General features: G+C 39.1%; 1 long non-coding RNA gene across 1 annotated transcript in view; it reads left to right on the plus strand.

Annotated features, from left to right (window-relative positions):
- The window catches only part of LOC137229039 (uncharacterized), a 249,963-nt gene that overhangs the window by 202,903 nt on the left and 23,275 nt on the right, over positions 1 to 23,785 (plus strand). Inside the window, exon 3 of the long non-coding RNA XR_010945510.1 lies at positions 5,777 to 5,835. This is a non-coding gene — a long non-coding RNA (uncharacterized lncRNA). The remainder of the gene's footprint in view (positions 1 to 5,776; positions 5,836 to 23,785) is intronic.

The raw sequence follows: 23,785 nt of genomic DNA on the forward strand, positions 1-23,785 counted from the left end.
GAAGGGCAATCCAGAAAGTGAGAAAAGCAAATGCAGTGGCCTAAGCTGGGCCCGTTTGAGGACAAGAGAAGACCACAGTGACTGGAGTGTGGTGAAGAGGGAGAAGGATACGAGGTGAGTCGAGAGAAAGGCAGTGGCCCTGCCTGGTAGGCCTTGCTAGGGTTTGGAATTTTATCACAAGAGCTACGGGAAAGCATTGGAGGATTTTAACCAGCTAAGGAGTATGTTCTGAATTGCATTTTTTTTTTCATCATTCTGGCTGCTGGGTAGAAAATGGAGAGAGGTGGTGTGGGGAGTGGCCAGAGTTGTAATGGAGACACTAATTAAGAGGCTATTATGATAGCAGAGGTAAGATGAATGACGGCTGCACTAGGGTGGTTACATGAGAAGAGAGAAAAATAGGCATCCCAGTGGAGATGTCAAGCAGGAACCTGCATTTATGACCTGGAATTCAGGGGCAAGATTTGGGTTAGAGGTGTGAATGTGAAGGTCGTCAGCAAACCAATGGTAGATAAATCCTTGGGGGCTGAATTGTCACACAGGGAGATCAGAGAGGGAGGAAGAGAGGGCCAGGACTGAGCTTGGGAATATCCTGAAATTTAGAGGAAAATAGAGGAGGAAAAGCCAGCAAAGGTGCAATCACTGAACAGAGCAGGGGGAAATTCAAGAAAGGATGGTGTTCTGGTAGCCAAGAAAATAAAGTACTATGAAAAGGAGGGATTAGTCAATTGAGTCAAGTGCAACTGAAATGAAGAGGAAGATGACTACCTGAAGAATTCAGTGGATTTGATGACCTTGATAGGGAAACTAAAACCTGATTATAGTAGGCTACAAATAGACTTGAACTTGAGGAAGTGAAGAACGATTTTAGGCAATACTTCTTCAAAGTTTTATAGGAAGGATCAAAGAAATGAGACTTGGGTCAAAAAATATTTCTTTAAGTAGCTAATACTAGCTACTAGCTACCATTTTTTGCCCATTCACTATGTGCCAGTCACTATGTAATTTTATCTCACTGACATTTTAATCCTTAAAATTCTATCAGATAGATATAGTATAATTTACTGTTGACATGTGAGTCACCTGAAGCAAAGAGATAGGCTACCGGCCCAAGACCCTACAACAAGTAAATAGAGAAGCCAACATTGGAACCCAGGTCTGTCCCCTTTCAAGGCCCATGGTTTTCCCATGAAACTCCAATAGCTACAGACCTACGCTCTTAATCATATTCTCCAGCCAAATGTCTATAAAGCTGTGCCATGGATATTGACTCAGTGTGTTAGTTAATATAATCTGTGTATGAAACATATCTGATTCCCACTGACCCTGGCTAATGATTTCATATAACTGGAAATTCAAAAGTGGGGCAGGCCCCAGGACAACATGAACAGCGGCTCATCAAGGACCCGTCTTCCTTCCTTCTCCGTGTTCTGCAATCCTCAGCCCTGGTCTCATCTTAGGCTGGTTCCCCTCATTCACACTGGGTACCTTCTGGTGTAACATGCCATATGCTCCATTGTTTAAATCAAGAACAGATAGAAAACCTCTCTCTAAGCACAGAGCACAGCCGCAGTCTGTTTGAGCCAAGTGAAGCCATGTACCCCTTCGTCAGTCATTAGGGAACTGTCAAATATTGATTGGCTTAGACAAAACAAAACCTTTCTCTGGAACTGAGGGTCAAAGGATAAACTTTCAAAATCGGGTTCTATCGGGAAGGGATAGGAGATAGATATTGGATAAGAATGCCTAGGCTCTGCCTGCAGCTACAATCCTATTTAAGTCCTCTATGAAGGGCCAATTTACATGTGCCCTCTCCACAATAATTTAGGGAACACAGCAACAAAGCCTGGAGAGTTATTAGAAATTTTGTCATATCCCTTTATAGCATTTCTGAATAAGGAATTCTGTCACATGTTCCCATGCTTCTTTCTGTTTGCTATTTTGACTGGGGGACACTTCCAGGACCACTAATAATACTTTGTACTCAAGAAAAATGAATTAATCTACTATTTGGATGGGGATTTTCTTTAGCCTAAGGTTTAAGATGGTGAAATACTGAAGGGAATAACTTTGTCTTCTAACACGTACTTTGGTGTTCTTGACTTACACTGGGTGCTGAATAACAATGGTTGTCTGACCTTCCCTTGGAAAACATTGGAAGCTTTCAAATGCAACTATTGGTAAATGTTGGGTCATCTTTACACTTACATGTGTCACTAATGAGATACATATGGATATAGGCAAAATCAACAGTTTTTTTTTTTAAACACCTTTATTGGAGTATAATTGCTTTACAATGTTGTATTAGTTGCTTGTGTATAACAAAGTGAATCAGCTATATGTATACATATATCCCCATATCTCCTCCCTTTTGCATCTCGCTCCCACCCTCCCTATCCCACCCCTCTGGTGGTCACAAAGCACCGAACTGATCTCCCTGTGCTATGCGGCTGCTTCCCACTAGCTATCTATCTTACATTTGGTAGTGTATATATGTCCATGCCACTCTCTCACTTTGTCCCAGCTTACCTTTCCCCCTCACCGTGTCCTCAAGTCCATTCTCTACGTCTGCGTCTTTATTCCTGTCCGGCCCCTAAGTTCTTCAGAACCTTTTTTTGTTTTTGATTCCATATATATGTGTTAGCATACGATATTTGTTTTTCTCTATCTGACTTACTTCACTCTGTATGACAGTCTCTAGGTCCATCCACCTCACTAAAATAACTCAGTTTCGTTTCTTTTTATGGCTAAGTAATATTCCATTGTATATATGTGCAACATCTTCTTTATCCATTGATCTGTTGATGGACACTTAGGTTGCTTCCATGTCCTGGCTATTATAAATAGAGCTGCAATGAACATTGTGGAACATAACTCTTTTTGAATTATGGTTTTCTCAGGGGATATGGCCAGTAGTGGAATTGCTGGGTCGTATGGTAGGTCTATTTTTAGTTTTTTAGGAAAACTCCATACTGTTCTCCATAGTGGATGCATCAGTTTACATTCCTACCAACAATGCAAGAGTGTTCCCTTTTCTCCACATCCTCTCCAGCATTTATTGTTTGTAGATTTTTTGATATTGGCCATTCTGACCGATGTGAGGTGATACCTCATTGTAGTTTTGACTTGCATTTCTCTAATAATTAGTGATGTTGAGCATCCTTTCATGCGTTTGTTGGCAATCTGTATATCTTCTTTGGAGAAATGTCTATTTAGGTCTTCTGCCCATTTTTGGATTGGGTTGTTTGTTTGTTTGATTTTGAGCTGCATGGGCTGCTTGTATATTTTGGAGATTAGTCCTTTGTCAGTTGTTTATTTGTAAATATTTTCACCCATTCTGAGGGTTTTCTTTTCATCTTGTTTATGGTTTCCTTTGCTGTGCAAAAGCATTGAAGTTTCATTAGGTCCCATTTGTTTACTTTTGTTTTTATTTCCATTTCTCTAGGAGGTGGGTCAAAAAGGATCTTTCTATGATTTATGTCATAGAGTGTTCGGCCTATGTTTTCCTCTAAGAGTTTTATAGTGTCTGGCCCTTCATTTAGGTCTTTAATCCATTTTGAGTTTATTTTTGTGTATGGTGTTAGAGAGTGTTCTAATTTCACTCTTTTACATGTAGCTGTCCAGTTTCCCCAGTGCCACTTATTGAAGAGGCTGTCTTTTCTCCATTGGATATTCTTGCCTTCTTTATCAAAAATAAGGTGACCATATGTGCGTGGGTTTATCTCTGGGCTTTCTATCCTGTTCCATTGATCTATATTTCTGTTTTTGTGCCAGTACCATACTGTTTTGATTACTGTAGCTTTGTATTATAGTCTGAAGTCTGGGAACCTGATTCCTCCAACTCCGTTTTTCTTTCTCAAGATTGCTTTGGCTATTCGGGGTCTTTTATGTTTCCATACAAATTGTGGAATTTTTTGTTCTAGTTCTGTGAAAAATGACATTGGTAGTTTGATAGGGATTGCATTGAAATTGTAGATTGCTTTTGGGTAGTAGAGTCATTTTCACAATGTTGGTACTTCCAATCCAAGAACATGGTATATCACTACAACTGTTTGTATCGTCTTTAATTTCTTTCATCAATGTCATAGTTTTATGCATACAGGTCTTTTGTCTCTTTAGGTAAGTTTATTCCTAGGTATTTTATTCTTTTTGTTGCAGTGGTAAATGGGAGTGTTTCCTGAATTTCATTTTCAGATTTTTCATCATGAGTGTATAGGAATGCAAGAGATTTCTGTGTATTAATTTTGTATCCTGCTACTTTACCAAATTCATTGATTACCACTAGTAGTTTTCTGGTAGCATCTTTAGGATTCTCTATGTATAGTATCATGTCATCTGCAAACAGTGATAGTTTTACTTCTTCTTTTCCAATTTTCATTCCTTTTATTTCCTTTCATCACTGATTGCTGTGGCTAAAACTTCCAAAACTGTGTTGAATAATAGTGGTGATAGTTGGCAACCTTGTCTTATTCCTGATCTGAGTGGAAATGGTTTCAGTTTTTCACCATTGAGAATGATGTTGGTTGTGGGTTTGTGATATATGGCCTTTATTATGTTGAGGTAAGTTCCCTCTATTCTTACTTTCTGGAGGGTTTTTTATCATAATTGGGTTGAATTTTGTCGAAAGTTTTTTCTGCATCTATTGAGATGATCATATGGTTTTTCTCCTTCAGTTTGTTACTATGGTTTATCACGTTGATTTGCGTATACTGAAGAATCCTTGCATTACTGAGATAAACCCCACTTGATCATGGTGTGTGATCCTTTTAATGTGCTGTTGGATTCTGTTTGCTGGTATTTTGAGGATTTTTGCATCTATGTCCATTAGTGTTATTGGCCTGTAGTTTTCTTTCTTTGTGACATCTTTGTCTGGTTTTGGTATCAGGGTGTTGGTGGCCTTGTAGAACGAGTTTGGGAGTGTTCCTCTCTCTGCTATACTTTGGAAGAGCTTGAGAAGGATAGGAGTTAGCTCATCTCTAAATGTTTGATATAATTCACCTGTGAAGCCATCTGGTCCTGGGCTTTTTTTTGTTGGAAGATTTTTAATCACAGTTTCAATTTCAGTGCTTGTGATTGGTCTGCTTATATTTTCTATTTCTTCCTGGTTCAGTCTCAGAAAGTTGTGCTTTTCTAAGAATTTGTCCATTTCTTCCAGGTTGTTCATTTTATTGGCGTATCGTTGTTTGTAGTAATCTCTCATGATCCTTTGTATTTCTGCAGTGTCAGTTGTTACTTCTCCTTTTTCATTTCTAATTCTACTGAACTGAGTCTCCCCTCTTTTTTTCTTGATGAGTCTGGCTAACGGTTTATCAATTTTGTTTATCTCTCAAAGAACCAGCCTTTAGTTTTATTGATCTTTGCTATTGTTTCCTTCATTTCTTTTTCATTTATTTCTGATCTGTCTTTATGATTTCTTTCCTTCTGCTAACTTTGGGGATTTTTTTGTTCTTTCTCTAATTGCTTTAGGTGTAAGGTTAGGTTGTTCATTTTTGAAGTTTCTTGTTTCTTGAGGTAGAATAGTATTGCTATAAACTTCCCTCTTAGAACTGCTTCTGCTGCATCCCATAGGTTTTGGGCTGTCGTGTTTTTATTGTCATTTGTTTATTTTTTGATTTCCTCTTTGATTTCTTCAGTGATCTCTTGCTATTTAGTAGTGTATTATTTAGCCTCCATGTGTCTGTATTTTTTACAGATTTTTTCTTGTAATTGATATCTAGTCTCAGCCTTGTGGTTGGAAAAGATCCTTGATACGATTTCAATTTTCTTAAATTTACAGGCTTGATTTGTGACCCAAGTATGATCTATCCTGGAGAATGTTCCATGAGCACTTGAGAAGTAAGTGTATTCTGTTGTTTTTGGATGGAATGTCCTATAAATAACAATTAAGTCCACCTTGTTTAATGTGTCATTTAAAGCTTGTGTTTCCTTATTTATTTTCATTTTAGATGATTTGTCCATTGGTGAAAGTGGCGTGTTTAAGTCCCCTTCTATGTTTGTGTTACTGTCAATTTCCCCTTTTATGGCTGTTAGCATTTGCCTTATGTATTGAGGTGCTCCTATGTTGGGTGTGTAAATATTTACAACTGTTATATCTTCTTCTTGGATTGATCTCTTGATCATTATGTAGTGTCCTTCTTTGTCTCTTGTAATAGTCTTTATTTTGAAGTCTATTTTGTCTGATATGAGAATTGCTACTCCAGCTTTCTTTTGATATCCCTTTGCATGGAATACCTTTTTCCATCCCCTCACTTTCAATCAGTATGTGTCCCTAGGTCTGAAGTGGGTCTCTTGTAGACAGCATATAGATTCATCTTGTTTTTGTATCTATTCAGCCAGTCTATGTCTTTCGGTTGGAGCATTTAATCCACTTACATTTAAGGTAATTTTCTATGTGTATATTCCTATTACCATTTTCTTAATTGTTTTGTTTTTGTTTTTGTAGGCCTTTTCCTTCTCTTGTGTTTCCTGCCTAGAGAAGTTCCTTTAGCATTTGTTGTAATGCTGGTTTGGTGGTGCTGAATTCTCTTAGCTTTGTTTGTCTATAAAGGTTTTAATTTCTCTGTCAAATCTGAATGAGATCCTTGCTGGGTTAAGTAATCTTGGTTGTAGGTTTTTCCCTTTCATCACTTTAAATATGTCCTGCCACTCCTTTCTGGCTTGCAGAGTTTCTGCTGAAAGATAAGCTGTTAACCTTATGGGGATTCCCTTGTATGTTATTTGTTGTTTTTCCCTTTCTTCTTTTAATATTTTTTCTTTGTATTTAATTTTTATAGTTTGATTAATATGTGTCTTGGCATGTTTCTCCTTGGATTTATCCTATATGGGACTCTCTGCACTTCCTGGACTTGATTGACTATTTCCTTTTCCACATTAGGGAAGTGTTCAAATATAATCTCTTCAAATATTTTCTCAGTCCCTTTTTTTCCCCTCTTCTTCTTCTGAGACCCCTATAATTTGAATGTTGATGCATTGAATGTTGATGCATTTAATATTGTCCCAGAGGTCTCTGAGACTGTCCTCAATTCTTTTCATTCTTTTTTCTTTATTCTGCTCTGCAGTAGTTACTTCCACTATTTTATCTTCCAGGTCACTTATCTGTTCTTCTACCTCAGTTATTCTGCTATTGATTCCTTCTAGAGAATTTTTAATTTCATTTATTGTGTTGTTCATCATTGTTTGTTTGCTCTTTAGTTCTTCTGGGTCGTTGTTAAATATTTGTTTTATTTTCTCCATTCTATTTTGAAGATTTTGGATCATCTTTACTATCACTACTCTGAATTCTTTTTCAGGTAGACTGCCTATTTCCTCTTTCTTTGTTTGGTCTGATGGGTTTTTACCTTGCTTCTTCATCTGCTGTGTATTTCTCATTTTGCTTAACTTACTGTCTTTGGGGTCTCCTTTTTGCAGTCTTCCGGTTCATAATTCCCATTGTTTTGGTGTCTGCCCCCAGTGGGTAAGGTTGGTTCAGTGGGTTATGTAGGGTTCCTGGTGGAGGGGACTGGTACCTGTTTTCTGGTGGATGAGGCTGGATCTTGTCTTTCTGGTGGGCAGGACCACGTCCAGTGGTATGTTTTGGGGTGTCTGTGACCTTATTATGATTTTATGAAGCCTCTCTGCTAATGGGTGTGGTTGTGTTCCTGTCTTGCTAGTTGTTTGGCACAGGGTGTCCAGCACTGTAGCTTGCTGGTTGTTGAGTGGTACTGGGTCTTAGCTTTGAGATGGTGATCTCTGGGAGAGATTTTTCTGTTTGATATTACATGGGGCCAGGAGCTCTCTGGTGGACCAATGTCCTGATCTCAGCTCTCCCACCTCAGAGGCTCAGGCTTCATACCCAGCTGAAGCACCAAGACCCTGTCAGCCACACAGCTCAGAAGAAAAGGGAGAAAAACAAAATAAATAAAGTTATTAAAATAAAAATAAATTATTAAAAATTAAAAAATGATAAAAAAGGAAAGAAAGAAGAGAGCAACCAAACCAAGAAACAAATCCACCAATGCTAACAAGCACTAAAAACTATACTAAAGAAAAAGAAAAACGAATATACAGATCCCTAGGACAAATGGTAAAAGTAAAGATATACAGACAAAATCACACTAAGAGATATACACATACACACTTACAAAAGGAGAAAAAGGAGGGCTTCCCTGGTGGCGCAGTGGTTGAGAGTCCACCTGCTGATGCAGGGGACACAGGTTCGTGCCCTGTTCCGGGAGGATCCCACATGCCATGGAGCGGCTGGGCCCGTGAGCCATGGCCGCTGAGGCTGCGCGTCCAGAGCCTGTGCTCCGCAACGGGAGAGGCCACAACAGTGAGAGGCCCACATACCGCATAAAAAAAAAAAAAAAGGGAGAAAAAGGAAAAAAAAAAAAAATATATATATATATATTAAAAAGAAAAGAGAGCAACCAAATCCATAAACAAATCTACTGATGATAATAAACTCTAAATGCTAAACTAAGATAAACATAAAACCAGAAACAAATTAGATGCAGAAAGCAAACCCCAAGTCTACAGTTGCTCCCAAAGTCCACCGCCTGAATTTTGGGATGATTCGTTGTCTATTCAGGTATTCCACGGCTGCAGGGTACATCCAGTTGATAGTGGAGATTTAATCTGCTGCTCCTGAGGCTGCTGGGAGAAATTTTCCTTTCTCTTCTTTGTTCCCACAGCTCCTGGTGTTCAGCCTTGGATTTGGCCCCGCCTCTGTATGTAGGTCACCTGAGGGCATCTGTTCCCCGCCCAGACAGGATGGGGTTAAAGTAGCAGCTGATTAGGGGGCTCTGGCTCACTCACGCTGGAGGTGAGGGAGGGGTACGGAATGCAGGGCGAGCCTGCTGCGGCAGAGGCCGGCATGATGTTGCAACAGCCTGAGGTGCACCGTGTGTTCTCCCAGGGAAGTTGTCCCTGGATCACGGGACCCTGGCAGTGGCGGGCTGCACAGGCTCTCAGGAGGCGAGGTGTGGATAGTGACCTGTGCTTGAACACAGGTTTGTTGGTGGCTGCAGCAGCAGCGTTAGTGTTTCATGCCCATCTCTGGTGTCTGTGCTGTTATCCATGGCTCGTGCCCATCTCTGGAGCTTGTTTAGGTGGTGTTCTGAATTCCCTCTCCTCGTGCACCCACAACCACTGGTGTCTTGCCTCTCAGGCAGTTCCACACTTTTTCCTGGACTCCCTCTGGCTAGCTGTGGTGCACTAGCCCCCTTCAGGCTGTATTCACACAGCCAACCCCACTCAGCTCCCTGGGATCTGACTTCCGAAGCCCAAGCCTCAGCTCCCAGCCCCTACCCGTCCCGGCGGGTGAGCAGACAAGCCTCTCAGGCTGGTGAGTGCTGGTCGGCTCTGATCCTCTGTGTGGGATTCTCTCCGCTTTGCCCTCTGCACCCCTGTTGCTACGCTCTTCTCCGTGGCTCTGAAGCTTCCCCACTGCCACCCCGTGTCTCCACCAGTGAAGGGGCTTCCTAGTGTGTGGAAGCTTTTCCTCCTTCACAGCTCCCTCCCAGAGGGGCAAGCCCCATCCCTATTGTTTTGTCTGTGGTTTTTCTTTTTTCTTTTGCCCTACCCAGGTATGTGGGGAGTTTCTTGCCTTTTGGGATCTGAGGTCTTCTGCCAGCATTCAGTAAGTGTTCTCTAGGAGTTGTTCACATGTAGATGTATTTCTGATGTATTTGCAGGGAGGAAGGTGATCTCCAAGTCTTACTCCTCCACCATCTTGAAGGTCCCTCAAATCAACAGAGTTTAAGTGAAAAATAGAAACAAATCCCATGGCAATCCTAAACAAAGATTTTTTTTTACTAAGATTTTCATATTATAGGAAAAACAGAGTAGCAGTCATACAAATTTTTTTTTTAATTTCCCAGTCCAACTTCATCAGATAATGTTCCACCTTATGCTTAATTTAGTTTAAAAATTCAGTCAACTAAATGGGTAAGATAATTTCCTAATCTAAATACAATAATATTAAAGAGAGAGTTTACATAATAATAGGATATATTTCTTTATTTATAACTTTAGTAATATTTGATGAAGTACCTATAGGAAGTTCTCTAGGAAAAGAGAGAACTAACCTTTAGATTATTTACCATGTGCTAACTACTATACCTATTGCTATATTTACATTAACTTTCTTAGCACTCACTGCTATCCTGCAAGATATAACCTATATTCAATACAGAAATGAGAAGACTTTGGCTCAGAGTTTAATAAAACCTATTCAGGTTTACATAGAAATAATGATGGAGTAATAAGTTGGGCCTCAGGTCAGTCTGTCTAAAGAACAAATATTCTTCTTACTTCTTTATACCACCTGTTTTACATAAGCTAGAGGAGACCATTCCCCATCCCACACAAGGCTGAGTACCATATGATACACTTCCATAATATGCGTTGTAGGAATCTCCTGTAGGATTTAACACATTTGTTTAGTGACAGATTCCCATGTAGAATCTAGTCAATAGGCTCCATGAGGCAGATCCTCAGTCTGATTATCACTTTATAAATTCCTGTATCTCACACTCAGAATTTGAGTCCTTAGTCAAAATCTGTTAACTGGCAGCCTTAAAAGAACATCTTTATAATTTAAAGAAAATACTAGGCAAGAATACAATGATTCAAGATCTACAAAGCAAGCTACAGTCTGTCAGAGAAAAATTATCTTAAAAAGCAGCCCATGTCAATCCCTCTTGAACTCTTGGTGGGAATGTAAGTTGATACAGCCACTATGGAGAACAGTATGGAGGTTCCTTAAAAAACTAAAAATAGAATTACCATATGACCCAGCAATCCCACTACTGGGCATATACCCAGAAAAAACCATAATTCAAAAAGACACATGCACCCCAATGTTCATTGCAGCACTCTTTACAATAGCCAGGTCATGGAAACAACCTAAATGCCCATCAACAGATGAATGGATAAAGAAGATGTGGTACATATATACAATGGAATATTACTCAGCCATAAAAAGGAATGAAATTAGGTCCTTTGTAGAGACGTGGATGGACCTAGAGACTGTCATACAGAGTGAAGTAAATCAGAAAGAGAAAAACAAATATCGTATGTTAACACATATATATGGAATCTAGAAAAATGGTACAGATGAACCAGTTTTCAAGGCAGAAATAGAGACACAGATGTGGAGAACAAACGTGGACACCAAGGGGGGAAAGCGGGGTAGGGGGGATGAATTGGGAGGTTGAGATTGACATATATACACTAATATGTATAAAATAGATAACTAATAAGAACCTGCTGTATACAATTTTTTAATAAAATTTTAAAAAAGCATACCCCCCCCCCAAAAAAAAGCAACCATGTCTGATACAACCCTAAAGCAGACTCTGTCAGGTCTGTGGAAGCCAAAATATTCTGTGTCTATCATTCCTGCCATCCCTGGTCACCACCCCAAAATGTACACACATCCAGACAGCTATCCAGTCAGCTCACTCCTTCATGCTCTGTGCTTCCTCTCTTCTGACCCAACCTCTATCCTCCTTTCCTTCCAAACCATCCCACTGCAAAACCCTATGTACCTTATTCCAGAGTAAACAGATTCCCTTCTACCCTCAGCTGCTACACAGAACACTTCCTATACTTCCTTGCTTTACTAAAATTTGGTGCATCTCCCAAGGCCACTACTTCTTTGGTTGCCCTTTCAAGGGCCATCTTCCCGTATGCCATATTCCATAGCTCTCTCCCAAATACCATGTTACATAGCTCTAAGGCATGAGTTTTGCATTCTTTTCACTCACCAGTGCATTTTTCAAACCATTATTTCCCAGTCCTTAAGTTTAAAAGATATGTTTGTCATTTGAGATTCATGTTGTTTAACATATCATCAGTTCCTCCTAAACCATCCACCACTAACCACCCACCTGGTTATGGTCTTAATCAAAGCTTTTGGCCTCTGTATCATAATGGTCCTCTCCACCCCAAGTCTCTTCCAGAGATCCCAATTAAAATCCATGTATAGTAGCTACTTTCAGCTCTTTAAAGTCCTTCATTCCTGCTATGCCTGTCCTTGGACTTCAATTCTCTCCTGTCTCTACTTTATTTTTTACTTAGTCTACACCTCATGATCTATCATGTCACCCCTCTCATAATACTCTTCTCAACAACCTTGCCCCATATCGTCCCATCACACTATCCTAGGAAACCCCACCTTTAACTTCTATGATCTACCAGGCAGTATTGGAAAATGTAAGTTCACAGTGCATATTGGTATCCCTTCATATTCTAGATCTTTGATTTTCACTTGGTTTCTAGCACTGCCTGTAAACCATATATTCCTAGTCAGCAATCTCCTCTTGTCAAATACTAGTAATAATTTTAAAACTTCATCAGTCTTCTCAGGCAACATGCCTCAAACCTCCTATCTCACTCTTAAGACATGACCTCACCTCCTACTTTAGGAAGAATGAAGAGACAATCCTATGAGAATTTCTTTAGCTTCCCACTCTCAGATCTACAAGACTAACTAAATCTATCCTTGTCTTTTTCTTCTTTCTGTCTCAGTGGAAGAGCTTCCCCTCCTGAGGCTGATCCTTAAACTTATGCTTTGACTTCCAACTAAGTTTTCTAACCAACCCACTGCAACTACTCTTACCAGTTACCAATGACTCCTTGTTGCTATTCAGTGGATGGGGTTCTGTTCTTAACTTACTTGATTTCTGTGAACCTCTTTCTCCTTCTTGGAACACTTTCTTCTATTAATTTTTATAACATCACACTCTCCTGGTTTTCCTACTACATACCTGTCCATTCCTCAGTATCTTCCTCTACCTGCCCTACAAGTGTTGTTCTACTATAAGGCTCCATCCTTGGTTATCTTCTCACTCTACACATTTTTGCTGAGTAATTTCACCCATTCCTATAACCTCAATCACCATCAATATCAGCAGTCTTTAAATTTGTGATCAGTCCATTTGAGAATCTGATGAAAATTCTGGGCCTTGTCCCTAAAAACAAGTGCACAAGCAGAAATTTCTCCAAACCATTTTAGGAGGTTCATGGACACCCTGAAACCTATTGATGGACCTTTCCGGATTTCCTGATCTACAGTGCTAACAACCCCCAAACCTTCATCTCCATCCATGTCTCTTAGACAAGACTCATATATCACACGGCCAACTTGATATCTCTAATCAAATATTCCACCAGTACCACACACTCAACATATTTAAAACCTACTATTTTCTTCCTACCCTAAACCTGACACCTACAGATTTGCTTTTTTTGTCATTCAGTATGGTTTTCTTTATTGGGTCTTGTGCAATTCTTGTTAAGTTTATTCCCAGATAGTTTAAATTGTTTCCATTGAGAATGAGATATATTTCCCATTTCTATTTCTAGGTGCTTACTGCTAACACAGAAAAAAAGCTATTTTTTTTATATTTATCAAATATTCAGGTATCTTGTTAAATTTTACTAGCATTTTTACTATAGTCTCTTGGATTTTCTAAATATAAATTCAAAGAATTGGCAAAAAAAACTAGTTTGTTTTCCTTTTCTAATATTTATGATGATTATTCAATGTTCTTATCTTATTGCATTTGCTAATCTGGCTACTGAAAGTGTAGAATCAATAGTATTGGCATCATCTAGGAGCTTATTAAAGATGAAGAATCTCAGCCCCATCCCTAGGCCTACTAAATCATAAGCTGCATTTTAAAGATCCCCAGGTGACTCATGTACACAGTAAAAATTGAGCATACTGCTATAGAATATTCAAGACAATATTGAATAATAACGATAGTAGCTTGCATTATCTATTTACTGGTTTAAATTGAAATGGGCTCTATGTTTCACCATCTAAATGATTTTGGTAAATGTTTTTTATAACACAAAAATAATTTTTTCTCTTGCTCTCTTAGAATTTTTTATTTAGAATGACTGCTTAATCAGAGTTCTTTATTGTCAAATTTCTTTATATATGATAATATGTAAAATTTCTTTATATATATGATAATATAGTCTTTCTACCTTGATTAAGTTAATATAATTAATTACATCAACAAATGGTTCAGTTACACCAACAAAGTTAATGTATCTTTTGATATATTACTCGATTCTATATCTTAATATTTTATTTTAATTTTTTCTTCTATATCCATAAACAACTTGTCTCTAGCTTTCTTTATTGGTTTGAGGTATCAAATTGTAGCTGTTTTTATAAAATGATTTGGGAACTATATTTGTTATCTTTGTCAGTAGACAGGAACAATGGTTGGCAAACCTAGTTTGCACATTAGAATTACCTGGGGAGCTTTAGAGAAATATTAATGTTCAGGCCTGTCTCTTAGAGATTCTGATTCAAGTAGTCTGGGACTCACCAGAAAACAGTATTTTTAATTAAATTAAATTTTTAAAAAACAGCTCCACAGGTGATTCTAGTGAGTCTTTAGGACTGAGAAATACTGGTCTAAAATCCTTTAAATAACTTGAGAAGATTAAGTACAATTTAGCCATTATCTTGTCAATGGGTGCTATTTAGTCACCTTCTCAGTTTCTTTTAATGTAATTGTTCCATTAAAACTTCCCATTTCTTTTTAAATGAATTTTAATAAACTTATATCTTGTTCTCTATGAGGTTAAGGACATTTCTTTCTATTCTCATTTTTCTGAGAGTTTTTCTTTTTTTAATCATGAATGGATGTTCAATTTTGTCAAAGGCTTTTTCTGCATCTCTTGAGATGATGATGCAGTTTTACTTCTTTAGTCTGTTAATATGGTGAATTACATTGATTGACTGTGAAATGTTGAACTAGCCTTTCCCTCCCAAGATAAATCCCACTTTATTGTGACATCCTTTTTATATGTTGCTGGATTCTATTTGTTAAGATTTTGTTGAGTGGGGAGATATCAGGAAACTCACCCTTACTGGTCATTCTTCATTTTCCTCCCCATAAGTTTGCTATTGCTACTTCTCAAATTTTTCAGATGCTTCGTTGCTTTTTGTAGTCTATTCAGATTTTCAGTTGGAATCAGTGGAAGAGATAGACTGTGGTACGCTTACTCCATCTTGACTAGGACCAGAAGTCTGTCACTTTCTTTGGATATTTTTTGTAAACAGTACATCCAATTAGCCTGCTTTTAAATGGAGAATTCAATCTATTTACATAAAGCTCATATTCTTGATTTTATTTGTTTCATTTTATTTTATTTATTTGTACTTTTTTTGGTCTTTGGATTTTTTCTATTGTCTAATTATTCCCTACCTCCACAATCTCCTGTTATTTAAAAATGCCAATAGGGACTTCCCTGGTGGTCCAGTGGTTAAGAATCCACCTTCCAACGTGTGTTCGATCCCTGGTCGAGGAACTAAGATCCCACATGCTGTGGAGCAACTAAGCCCGTGCACCACAACTACAGAGCCCACACGCTCTGGAGCCCATGAGCCACAGTTACAGAGCCCATGCGCTCTGGAACCTGTGTGCCACAACTAGAGAGAAGCTTGCACGCTGCAAGGAAAGATCCCGTGTGCCACCACTAAGACCTGACTAAGCCAAAAAATAAATAAATAGATAAATAAATATTTTTTAAATAATATAAAAATAAATAAATAAAAATGCCATTGTAATTTTTCAATTCATAAATATTCACTTTCCCTTTCCTGGAGGTCATAAGCGAGCACCTTTTACTCAACTATTACACAAAAGTAGATACCAACTGTTTTCTCTCCAACAAGGCATTGGTCTTTCATTTCTTTACTCCTTTCTTTAAAGAAATGCTCTTTAAAACACATTTTCTTTTGACATTATATTCCCCCTCCCAAATGAGTCTTTTCCCATGTTTTTTTTCCTCTTCGTTTCCTCCTGTTTCCACCTAGGTTGTACAGAGATTTAGTACTTTGTTTAGTTCCAGAATAGCATTATATTTTGCAGTACGTGTCCTCTATTCCAGGATCATTGTCTTAGCCCTTGCATTATGTATAGTGATTATACATTTAGATAGTTGGGAAAATACATTTTCCTCTTTTGCCCCTCCCTATGTCCTCGTCATCTTTCCTTATCTTGAATTCTCTCTTCTGATTAATTCCATTTTGGTTACAGTCTCTACTCAACTGTTTTCTTCAGCTTTGGTAGAAAGATAATATATTCAGTAACTCTTTATATATTTGCAAACAACTTTTTACATGCCAATAGATGAATCTCAGAAACCTAATGAGCAAAAGAAGCCAGACACAAATGAGCACATGTTGGATGATTCCATCTATAGAAGTTTGAGAGCAAACAAAATGGATATATTGATATATGATAGTGTTTAGAATAATGGTTACTTTGGGGAGAGGAATGAGGAAGACTACTGGGGTGCTGGAAATATCTGTTATTCTCTGTGGTGCTTCCCTGTGTTTATACGTATGTAAAAATTATCAACCTGTATGCGTACGATCTTTGCACTTTTCTATATGTGACCTATACCTCAAGAAAAAGAAAAAGTTTAAAGGGGATGAAGAATATTAATAAATTAATAGCTTAACTATAGAAGGAAGTTGAAAAAGAGGACCAAGAATAAGACTTTCTCCCATAAAAAGCACCATACCAAAAACTGTTAAAAGCAATTTCTAGCAAAACTCTCAGGAACGGGTGTATTTAATGCTATTTAAAATGTTCTGATTTTTAAAACTAGAGAAATGAAAAGATTCCCAAATAATTTGGCAACATGAAAAGGTGACCTCATATTTTTGCCCTTAAATTGACCAGAATAAAGAAGCATCAAGTATCCACATTCTAAAGAAAGAAAGCTGCAAACAGTTGGAGACACCTGGGCTTGTTGGGAAGTGAACTCGCCCTCCTAAACCCGCAGCTCCTTCCACTTTGGGGTGCTAGAATGAGGAAAAAGCTGAAGGCTGCTAGCCTTCTCACTCCCCACCCCCTCACCTCCCTAATCCCCACCCCAGGGCCCTTCAGCAACAGGTTAAGCTGATCTGGATAGAGGGAAGCATATTCAAACAATTAAGAACGTATATAGTTGACATCTATTCTGTGAGCCCAAGTTATTAGAATCCATAGTTACCTAATTACAATTTCTACCAAAGAGTGGTCACCATGCAAAGAAGTCAAGAATCCACGAAAAAAAAATTTTAATTAAAATCTATTCAAAAGCTAGAAATCAATTGGAAAGCATGACATAACCAAGTGCATGCTGCTCTCTTAAAAACTGTGAATTAAAAAAAAAAATCAGTGAGGACAAAATCTGCTTGTGTCAATCCAGGTTGTTCCTCCTATTATAGCAAAAGCATATTTTATAACACACTTATATTTCTTCACTGAGGGCCCACTTTCACTCTTTGTTTTTGACCTCTGTGCAAATGAAAGTTGTGAAGCAGTTATTTCATCTGCTGGAGCTGAGGTCTGCATTGCCATTCATCTCCTCATTTCTGGGGCTCTGCATTCAGGCGTATGGAGAGAAAACTCTAACAGAGCAGCAGGTCTTGGTCTGAAATCAGCACTTAGAGTATCTGCCCACATAGAAACAGATCTTTTTGTGAGGTTGAATGATGCTGATAAAATAATAGATTGGCCTGCTGTGTGGAAGCTATGGAAAGGCAGCTAATGGGGCTCCCACAGGTCCTGGGAACCCAGCTAGCAGTTGCAGCAAGAATCTGATGAAAAAGCAAGATCTAGCTAAGGTGCTATAAGTAAATTAACCCAATACTTAAAGGGGTGTGTGTGCGTGCGTGCACGCGCTGAGAGGCAGAATTAACCATTAACACACACTAGTTTGATCTATCTAGCTTCTGTTGCAAGTTCTAGCACTGTCTAGCACTCCTTTTGGAAACATGCCCCATGTTTCAACAATACTTTTGCTGAAAGAATGAGCTCCCAGGGACATGGGGGTGTGTATGCCATTAAAACCAATCAATTTCATTGTTAAATTTTACAAATATTTCCATGCAATTGTCAACAGAAATATAATTTTCTGAACAATGTCACACAAATAAAACATATCTTGGAAAACACTGCAGAAGTCAAAATGTCCATTTGGAGTTCCCAATCCTTAGACTTCTCTTTGTGATTTCCAGCTCATTCAGCATCTTAGTAACCAAGCAGACATATTCTGCAGCTGGAAAGTACGAAGGCAACTTCAACATGTCTCTCAGGCCAAGGTTATCCTGTGTTTTTGGGTTTGTCCCTCCTGTCCTGACAGAAAGAATGCACAGGGAATGTCTCATTTGGATTCGGGAGGTGAAGGTGGTCCTGAGAAGAGTTGGTAACCATGCAGTGAGTACCCCATCAGCCAAACTAAAGTGTGTGTGCATGTATGTGTGCATGTGTGTGTATGAGAGAAAGGGTGGAAGGCAAACCTGCTCTAAGAGGAAAGAGTAAATAGTTTTTGCTAAGGTATGAATAACTGATAAATACAGTCTCACAGTAAAGCCAAGTCTTCACATGTTATTTCTTTTTGTAAGATTTGTAACCACTTCCTAAAGCTTCTTCATTTTGACCAAGAATAGAGTCTTAAGTTAAATGGAAAAAGCTCTAATGCTGGAACACAGATTCTTGGGCTTACTGAGCTGATAAGGGAGATTGCCCTTCTGGGAGCGTGGGGAGGTTATACTGTATGGGTTTCCCTGAAAATGCAACTATTGACTCTGTCTTATTTCAAGTCTTTCCAGGACAGAGGAAAGACTTGTGTGCCTCTCTGCTCTCTGTACAAGGAACAAGAATATTAGTGCAAAATTCTACTTCTCAGAGCACCTGTGTTAGGTCCCAAAAGGGTCAAGCACTGGGATAGTTGATGAGGCAACCAGGGACAATCCAACAGGCTCTAACACATGCTCCTGGGGTGGCCATGCTGCAATCAGCTCACAAGCCAAAAGAACTTGAGTTTGTCCAAAGCTGAGAACAATAGGGCAGACTGGGCAGGCTTGGCCATGCAGAGGCTTTGTGTCATACTCAACATTCCCTCCCTATGAAAGTCTTGGAAACCTGGGGGACATGAAGAACACTAGCAGTCATTCTAGACACTTGGAACTTGGTCCCTCTCCCACGTGCATTTCTTGTCTGGTTGTATCAACAAATGTAGGGTTGAGGAAAGATGTGAATGATGGAAGGAACTTTCCAGATAGGAGCAAGGGAGCAGAGCCCAGCATGTAACTGCCTCTTCTATTACCTGCAGCTTGCTCTCTGAGGTACAACCACATCCTCACCATGTGACCAGCATGCCCAAACTCAAATTCTGCCATGGGTGCTCTAAGCCACATTGGCAGTACTACTTCTTACTTCCAAGCATATCATGCTGCCCCTAGGAGGTATTCAATAAATGTACTGAATGATAATACCCCACCTTGTGGTGTTTCTTATCTCTCCTATGTGGCTACATCTTGTTTCCCTAGTAGGATCATAAACAAGGACAGCATATAACACTTCACCTGCCTTACACTTCCTCGTGGAGCACCATATACAGAGTGCTCTGAGAGACACCAAACCCTTAACACTTTCCCGTGCTTGCATAGATGGGCATTTTCTATTTATGTCTATTTCTTTATTTACATTATTCTGTACAGTGTGGCCTTTTAAACTTTCACCTACAAACAATGACTGCTACTATAACACTCCAGCCTCTAAATGGAATTAGTTTCCTCGGTTCTGCTGGAGAGCTGCAAGAGACAGAACATATGATCAATTTTATATGATATTTTGATAATTCATATCCTGTTACTGAGAAGAATTACCACAGGAAAGGAAGAAATAGAGACAGAGAGAGAGAAAGATATTGTCTTGTAGATAATAAAAAATTTTCACTCATTTCTTACATTTATCCATTTTCAAGATCACTTTCCATTTTCTTAGTTCTCTTTTCTGAAGTGTTTCTGAGGAAAAATAAAAGACATATTCCCCTTTAGGTAGCCTGTTTGGAATGAACTATTTGAAGGGCAACCCAGCAATGCGTGGGCTTTCATAAGTAACATGACCATCCACCACTTTAAGGAAATACAATATAAATAGATAAAGCAGCTAGCAGGTAATTACATGCATTAAAGAAAGATTCTCCACTTTCCAGGGGAGAATTACTACAAGCTCCTACTTTGCACTGAACATGAATTTCAACTTTTAAATTTTGATTTGCATAAAACTTTTTGTAACAGGGTGCACTTACAACAAGAATTTCTCCGAATCCTATTACAATGAGGAGGAGACTGAGGGAGGATCTTCCAGTTCTAGCCACTAATCCAGTGAGATTGTACCTGCATTTGAAAGGGTGATGTCAAACCACTCTAAGGCTGTGACCCATGGGGTTGTCAGCCAATCAAAGACTCAGTGTGCAGCTGGGCCAGGCCATTTGTTCTCCCAGATCTTATCAGACTTGACTCCTTTTCCCATTAGAACTCCTATTTCTCATTTTCGGCCTCAAGTTTCCTCTACTCACAAATACCCACAATAGAAAGCAGCTTTACGGTCTTCTAATCCACTGATTTTCAAACTTCTTTTAAATCAGAGAATCCTTTCCTCAAATGAAGGCTCACCCCAAAACCCAAGATGTAAAACAGAGCCACTTGGATGTGCTCTGGTCATGTCGCAAAGCCCCACCAGAAGCCCACCTGCTGCACTGACCTGACCTTCTTAGTAAGGACTTCAAGATGGAAATGCCACTCCCTCCATGTACAAATGGAGAATCTGGAGGTTGGGCTCAGTGTTTCTCAGTGAAGATGTTATTGGCATTTGGGGACAAAAGCAGTCTTTACTGTGTAGGATTGACCTCTGCATGGTAGTCCTTTAACTTCCTCAGCTAAGTGCCTGTTGCCCTCGCATACTTGTGTTGACTAAAATCAGCTACTGAGAGAGAGTCATCTGGTTCCACCTGGGCTGAGAATCACATGGCTCTGAAATGATTTCACCAGGGTTAGTCAGAGGGGCAAGGCCAGCATGAACCCAGGTATCCTGATTCCCAGTCTATTGTTCTTTCCTCTCCAGCACATGGACTTCCCTGCCAGCTACAATTTTTTCTGTCCCTCACCCCTTTTAAGCTTTGCTCTAACAGTTGGGGCCCCGTCTACTGAAATTCAGCTTCTACTTGTCTGTGGGGCTGCCTTGAACCACTGCCATTGCTGCTCTTAATGTAGAAGCCGGGAAAGCTCTTCCATCTGAGGATGGAGATTAGTGTAGACAAAGAAAAGATATCACAAGCACTTCTCAGTTCCTAGTGAGCACAAATTTAAGCCCTGGGCCCATGAACAACATAGCTTCTCAGTGAGATGTGAAATTGCAATGCACTAGCCCAGATGAACTGATTTTTTTAAATTGAAATATAGTTGATTTTGTTTGTTGTATATATATAAACATATAAAATGTTTATAGTGGAACAGGATAGAAAGCCCAGAGATAAACCCATGTACATATGGTCACCTTATCTTTGATAAAGGAGGCAGGAATATACAGTGGAGAAAAGACAGCCTCTTCAATAAGTGGTGCTGGGAAAACTGGACAGGTACATGTAAAAGTATGAGATTAGAACACTCCCTAACACCATACACAAAAATAAACTCAAAATGGATTAAAGACCTAAATGTAAGGCCAGACACTATAAAACTCTTAGAGGAAAGCATAGGCAGAACACTCTAAGACATAAATCACAGCAAGATCCTTTTAGACCCACCTCCTAGAGAAATGGAAATAAAAACAAACAAATGGGACCTAATGAAACTTCAAAGCTTTTGCACAGCAAAAGAAACCATAAACAAGACAAAAAGACAACCCTCAGAATGGGAGAAAATATTTGCAAATGAAGCAACTGACAAAGGATTAATCTCCAATATATACAAGCAGCTCATGCTGCTCAATATCAAAAAAACAACAAACCCAATCCAAAAATGGGCAGAAGATCTAAATAGATATTTCTCCAAAGAAGATATACAGATTGCCAACAAACACATGAAAGAATGCTCAGCATCATTAATCATTAGGGAAATGCAAATCAAAACTACAATGAGGTATCACCTAACACGGGTCAGAATGGCCATCATTAAAAAATCTACAAACAATAAATGCTGGAGAGGGTGTAGAGAAAAGGGAACCCTCTTGCACTGTTGGTGGGAATGTAAATTGATACAGCCACTATAGAGAACAGTATGGAGGTTCCTTAAAAAACTAAAAATAGGACTACCATACGACCCAGCAATCCCACTACTGGGCATATACCCTGAGAAAACCATAATTCAAAAAGAGTCATGTACCAAAATGTTCATTGCAGCTCTATTTACAATAGCCAGGACATGGAAGCAACCTAAGTGTCCATCAACAGATCAATGGATGAAGAAGATGTAGCACATATATACAATGGAATATTACTCAGCCATAAAGAGAAATGAAATTGAGTTATTTGTAGTGAGGTGGATGGACCTAGAGTCTGTCATACAGGGTGAAGTAAGTCAGAAAGAGAAAAACAAATACTGTATGCTAACACATATTTATGGAATCTAAGGGAAAAAAAAAAGGTCATGAAGAACCTAGGGGCAAGACGGGAATAAAGACACAGACCTACTAGAGAATGGACTTGAGGATATGGGGAGGGGGAAGGGTGAGCTGTGACAAAGTGAGAGAGTGGCATGGACATATATACACTACCAAATTAAAATAGATAGCTAGTGGGAAGCAGCCGCATAGCACAGGGAGATCAGCTTGGTGCTTTGTGACCATCTAGAGGGGTGGGATAGGGACGGTGGGAGGGAGGGAGATGCAAAAGGGAAGAGATATGGGGACATATGTATATGTATAACTGAATCACTTTGTTATAAAGCAGAAACTAACACACCATTGTAAAGCAATTATACTCCAATAAAGATGTTAAAAACGAAAAAAGACACATTCACCCCAATGTTCATTGCAGCACTATTTACAATAGCCAGGTCATGGAAGCAACCTAAATGCCCATCGACAGACGAATGGATAAAGAAGTTGTGGTACATATACACAATGGAATATTACTCAGCCATAAAAAGGAACGAAACTGGGTCATTTGTTGAGACGTGGATGGATCTAGAGACTGTCATAGAGAGTGAAGTAAGTCAGAAAGAGAAAAACAAATATCGTATATTAACGCATGTATGTGGAACCTAGGAAAATGGTACACTGGTTTGCAGGGCAGAAGCTGAGACACAGATGTAGAGAACAAATGTATAGACAGACACCAAGGGGGGAAAGCTGCGGAGGGGTGGTGATGGTGGTGTGATGAATTGGGCGGTTGGAATTGACGTGTATACACTGATGTGTATAAAATCGATGACTAATAAGAACCTGCTGTATAAAAAATTTTTGAATAAAATTCAAAAATTAAATAAAATTTTAAAAATGTTTATAAATCATTTTATATGTTGTGTTAGTTTCTGGTACATAGCAAAGTGATTCAGTTTTATATATATATATATATATATATATATTCTTTTTCATATTCTTTTCCATTATAGGTTACTACAAGATATTGAATATAGTTCCCTGTGCTATACAGTAGGACCTCGTTGTTCATCTATTTGATTTGATTTGATTTGATTTATTTTATTTATTTTTGGCTGCGTGCAGGCTTTCTCTAGTTGCGGCGAGCCGGGGCTACTCTTCGTTGCGGTGCACCAGCTTCTCATTGCGGTGGCTTCTCTTGTTGCGGAGCATGGGCTCTAGGCACGTGGGCTTTAGTAGTTGCAGCACACAGGCTCAGTAGTTGTGGCATGCGGGTCCTAGAGTGTGCGGGCTTCAGTACTTGCAGCACATGGGCTTAGTAGTTGTGGCTTGCAGGCTCTAGAGCACAGGCTCAGTAGTTGTGGCGCACGGGCTTAGTTGCTCTGCAGCCTGTGGGA

This window comes from Pseudorca crassidens, chromosome 8 (assembly GCF_039906515.1).
Source record: "Pseudorca crassidens isolate mPseCra1 chromosome 8, mPseCra1.hap1, whole genome shotgun sequence".
Classification (NCBI taxonomy): domain Eukaryota; kingdom Metazoa; phylum Chordata; class Mammalia; order Artiodactyla; family Delphinidae; genus Pseudorca; species Pseudorca crassidens.